At 41.9% G+C, this 5743-nt stretch overlaps 1 non-coding gene across 1 annotated transcript; it reads right to left on the bottom strand.

Moving 5' to 3' along the window:
• Positions 1-251: 251 nt before the first annotated feature.
• Positions 252-323, bottom strand: TRNAW-CCA (transfer RNA tryptophan (anticodon CCA)). The gene has a single exon. It is a non-coding gene; the product is annotated as a tRNA-Trp (tRNA).
• Between the last annotated feature and the right edge of the window lie 5420 nt (positions 324-5743).

Consider the following 5743-nt stretch of genomic DNA (forward strand, 5'->3'; position numbering starts at 1 on the left):
AAAGCCCTAAGAATCAATGCACAATATACCATCCTTTTGATTTTCCCTTCTGCCATGGTGGGCAGCTACATTTGAAATGGTTCCAGAATGGGGATACATGGGATAGAGCCTCCATCTGAATTGCAAAAGTGATCAAGACTAAGAGAGAAATCATCTTTGTCTGTTTTTTTTTTTTAATATTTATTTATTTGGCTGTGCCGGGTCTTAGTTGCGGCACATAGGATTTTTTAGTTGTGGCATGTGGGATCTAGTTCCCTGACCAGGGATCGAACCTGGGCCCCTGCATTGGGAGCGTGGAGTCTTAACCACTGGACCATCAGGGAAGTCCCTCAGTTTTGTCTTTTTAAGGCATTGAGATTTTGGAGTTGGCACTGCAATATAATTCAGACTATCTTGATTAATATACCTTCCATAGTAACTTTGCACAGCCTCTCATTAACCATTAGCTTTAGCATAGTCTGACGTCCTTGATATGACTTACAAGACTTTATATAATTTTTTCCTTGCTTAACTAGTCAGCCTCATGTCTCACCATGTCCTTCTTCCTACCTGTGCTCCAGATTATCCTGTACTTTCTGTTCAGTGCACATGTTAAGCTCTGTTTTGCTTCAGGCCTAGAACACTGCTTGCTATTACCTTTGCTCAGAGCATTCTCTCCCCCATCTTTCTCTGCTTGGCTTGCTTCCACTCATCCTTCAAGTCTTTCCTAGCACCACTTAGACTTAGGGACCAAAGTGGTATACAGCACTCCTCCCTGTAATGCAGCTGCATTATTGTGACATAGTCTACTGAACAAGGCAGCCTTTGCCTGTCTTGTTCAGTACTGTTTCCCCAGCATCTGAGCACATAGTAAGTGCTCAATAAATACTGCTTGAATGGATGAATAAGTGAAAAATATGATTCCTTTTTTTGGAATACTCTTCATCCCCTTTTGATCTGGTCAACTCTTAAATGTCCCCTCTTTTCTCAGCTTGGATACCATCTCCTCCAGAATCTTTGCTTTCATCATCTGAAAAATAATGCCTGTGAAATTTTAAAGTATCAAAGCTCTTCCAGGAATATAACACCCGATAAATATTGGGACTGCATGTCCCCTAGGAAATTTTTCATTTTTTTAAAGTACAAATCAGTAGGAAACCAGAAGGTACTTTACAGAAATGTTCTGTTTTGCTAACCAGATTGGACAGTCACCTAAACTGTAAAGAAATGGCCGCATATGTTCATTATCCAACTCATGAGTCCTTGGGTTTGGAAGTGCTGGGAGGTGAATTCTTTGAATATAGCAGAGAGGAAGACAGTTCCTGCAGTATCTCAGCATTCACAAAAATAAGATGATCTGCATGCTTGCCCTTAACTGATTTGGTGAGGGCAACATTTTTTTATAACCTCATCCAAGTTGGATTGTAAACCTACAGGAGAAGGAAAGAGAAGCAAGATTCTCAGGATAAGCCACTGTGTTGAAAGAACAGTGAACTTTGGATCCCCAAAGAGTGACTTAAAGTCTTAGTTCTTTAAGTCTTAGTTCACCCAGTAGCTGTGCGATCCTGGAGGAGCTGCCTCACTTCCCTGATTCTCAGTTTCCACATATGTACAGTAGGGATGGACAATATCACCTCACCTGTCTACCTCACATGGATTTTGTGAGGATCAGATATTTGGAAAACTAATAGCAGCACGAGAGTCTCTGCTGCCAATTCCCTTACTTTTCACTCTCACCCCGTCTCCTCACCTTGCTCCCTCAGGAATCTTGGGCACAAGTCTAAAAGAAATCATAAATCAGATAAATAGATAAATGTGTATAGATACAGGTATAATTTTACCTGAAAACTTCACATTCCTTGGAATGTCCTTCTCATCTACTATAAATTTGTGAATTCTAACATTCTTTAATAATCTACCTCACTGGGACTTCAAGTTTGATACCTTCATTGATTTCTGTTTATTTTGAACGCTGACATGTAACTATATTAAATATTAAAATATTTAATATATTAATTTAATAATTAATCTAATTATTGGATTATATATAATATATACAAGTTAAATATATATTAATTATTAAATTAATATATAATTATTAACTTATAATATATGTAAATATATTAAACACTCCAATTAAAAGGCAATCCCTACTTCTCTTGCAGGTGGCAGCTTAAAATAACTTTCCCAGGAAAGGATGTGCTGATCTCCAGCTGCTGGAGGAGATTAGGAGCCACTTGTACGTTCTCCTAGCCGCCTGTATGTATACTCCCTTGCTCTTGTTACAATTATATAGTTATTTGTATAGTTATTTCCTTTTTCTTTTTATACTGAGGTATAGTTGATGTACAATATTATATAAGCTACTGGTGTATAACATGGTGATTCACAATTTTTAAAGGTTATATGCCATTTAGAGTAGTTATAATACATTGGCTATATTCCCTGCATTGTACAATATATCCTTGTAGCTTATTTTATACATAATAGTTTGTACCTCTTAATTCCTTTCCCCTGTTTTGCCCCTCCGCACTTCCTTTCCCCAGTGGTAGGTAACCACTAGTTTGCGCTCCATATCTGTGAGTATGTTTCCTTTTTGTTATATCCACTAGTTTGTTGTATTTGTAGATTTTACATATAAGTGACATCATACAGTATTTGTCTTTCTCTGTCTAACTTATTTCACTTAGCATAATGCCCTCCAAGTCTGTCCATTGCAAATGGCAATGTTTCATTCTTTCTTATGGCTGAGTAGTATTTTATTGTATTTACATCCCACATTTTCTTTATTCATGTATCTGTTGATGGACAGGTGTTGTTACTTCCTTATTATCCCTGTCCCCTTCTTTTCTTTTTAATTAATTTATTTATTTATTTATTTTTGGCTGTGTTGGGTCTTTGTTGCTGCACGTGGGCTTTCTCTAGTTGCAGCGAGCGGGGGCTACTCTTCGATGCGGTGCACGGGCTTCTCTTGTTGCGGAACATGGGCTCTAGGCGGGTGGGCTCAGTAGTTGTGGCTCGCAGGCTCAGTAGTTGTGGCGCACAGGCTTAGATGCTCCGCGGCATGTCGGATCTTCCTGGATCAGGGCTCGAACCCGTGTCCCCTGCATTGGCAGGCGGCTTCTTAACCACCACCACCAGGGAAGCCCCTCCCTGTCCCCTCTGACTAGGGGACTCCGGAGGGTACAGCCTATCTGTGTCTTATCTCCGCCTACCTCCTTAGTGCTTGGCACAGAACCTGGCTATTAGTAGGCACTGAATGAGGAGCAAATGAGAACCAATGATTCTGAAGTCTCCACCAGTGACCCCCGTAGTCCACAGAATACTGACTGTAGCTGATGTCCATATGTATGTTGTTTGGAAAATTCCGGGATATGATTTGTCACACGATTCAAATAAATACCATGTCAGCATATCCTTCCTAATGTCTGAGAGAATAATCAAAACTAACTTTGGACGTAAGTTTGCACGCTTGTTTGATTTGAGGAGATAACCTGTAAAAATCACCTCTGCCATGAAATCTTATCTGGGAAAGACTGGAGTGTTTCAGGGTCAGGTAAATGTGAGTCAGGCAAACCTCAGCTCTACTATTTGCTAGTCTTTGCTCATCCTTTCCAGGCCTCAGCCCCCCTATTCATAATCTTTGAATACTGGTGTCTCCTTCCAGGAATATTATGAGGTTAAGGTGAAAGGGCATGATTGAGTCATGGGATGCCGGCCCCCATAGACTGTTATCACAATAGAGGTTGAGCTTCATACTCCCCCATAGAAGCTCCCATCTTTACCTTCATGGACTCAGAGGTTTTTTTCCCCTCAGGGATTTCTCCAATGTTCTCAGCATCTGGATACCATCTAAGGCAAGCATTTTGGCTGAAACATTAATCTAGATAAAGGACCAAGAAACATTCAGGAAATGAGAAGAGCTGGGAGAAGGGAGACTCAGAATCATCCTGTGTAATGGTCCAGGGCTCCAGCAACATCACTGAGTTCTCTGGGACCATTAAGATGGTCTCCCAATTGATAAGGAGGATTCCACTGGTGAAGTTTTCCACTTCTGCTGGTAATTTCACTACCCTTATTTCCACTAACTACTCATGCATTTGAAAGGATAGAATCTTCTTTTTACCGTGTTCCCCTTCATAGTCCCCAGATAAGCTATTCCGAGGGAACATGGCTGCTTTGGGGAGGAATTTGTAACTTTGCAGACGCTTAGCAGATTGGGTAACATAAGGATCCTGAGATCCTTGAGAGAGAAGCATAAAGAGAGGAGGAGGAGATGAGGGACTAAGCATAAGTCTGACCTATGCAAAGATTCACAGCATCACAGCCTCTGTAGAGATTGCATCCACGCCTCCCCCGCTCCACTTCTCCTGAAAATCTCAGGTTACCACACGTGAAGACTCCCTTTTCTTTTGCCAAGTATGATTTGGGTAAACTGCATAAGGCCTATGCGTCCAGCTTTCCAGCCTTTGTAGTTATTTTCCAGGTAAAAGGCATTTCGTTGTTGCACATTTCGTCTGCAGGATCTGGTGAGCTGAGCCTTGTTTAACACTGACGCAGAATAAATAAATGATGCTCTACTGCCAAGACCTGATTTTTGCAACCTGTTCTCTTGGAAAAATGTGCATTGAAAATTGAACCACAAACTCAGTAGGTCTGGGTTAGGGCTAATTGCTCCAGGTAGGAAATGCAGTCATTATGCTGTCACCGTAGTTGACTTGGCATGTCATTAGTGTGAGAATATGTTAAGGGAAACTCAAAATTGGAGTTGGGAAGCCATGAAGGGAGGGCTTTCATGCACACGCTGCTCATTGCAGCTTGCATAGTTCAGCAGGAAGAAGGAAGATTTCCTCTTACCCAGCAACGCAGGCTCCCCTGGTCTGCAACCAGTAAGATCCTCTGCCACTTCGATCTCTCATTGTCCTCCAATGAATTTTTGTTTAGAACAACCCCGCCCAACTTTCTCCTTTCCTCTATAAAAGAATGCTCTCCTCTTTTATTCTCTGGACTTGTCTATGTTTTTGTGGTACACGGACCTCTCACTGCTGCGGCCTCTCCCGTTGCGGAGCACAGGCTCTGGACGCGCAGGCTCAGCGACCATGGCTCACGGGCCCAGCCTCTCCGTGGCATGTGGGATCCTCCCGGACCGGGACATGAACCCGTGTCCCCTGCATCGCAGGTGGACTCTCAACCACTGCGCCACCAGGGAAGCCCCAGGGAAGCCCCTGGACTTATCTATGTTTTAACCATAGTTTGCTTGTCCTGAAATGCAATTCCTCTGCTATTCCCAAATAAACTCTTTTTTTTTTTTTTTTGCTTACCTAAAATTGCCCTTTGTTCTGTTTTAGGCTGATATTTCCAAAAGAAGAGCAACTGAAGGGGCAAACTGACCTTGTCTAGTGAGCAAATAATAAAACAGTAATGCATAATGTATTGCAAAAATGTCATGACCAGGAGAAAACCTGACAGGGGCAGAAAATTAAAAAAAAAAAAAAAAAAAAAGGTAAATTTAGAAGACTTCAACTGGACTCATGTCAGATTTTCCTCCAGGGCAGGAGTGGAGGAAATTCACATTCCTCCTGGTGACAAGCAGCTGATGTAAATAGTGATGCGGGTATGGCGGGCTGGCTTTCACTCAATGGCATTCGGGAGAGTATGTGACACACTCAAGGGGACAGCAACTTATTGAGCTCTGATTGTTGCCTTGTGGGCAGAAGGTCTCGTTTGGCCAGATCTGAGATTTCAAGAGAACTGTGAATGTGAT

The sequence above is a fragment of the Phocoena phocoena genome, chromosome 8 (assembly GCF_963924675.1).
Source record: "Phocoena phocoena chromosome 8, mPhoPho1.1, whole genome shotgun sequence".
Lineage (NCBI taxonomy): Eukaryota > Metazoa > Chordata > Mammalia > Artiodactyla > Phocoenidae > Phocoena > Phocoena phocoena.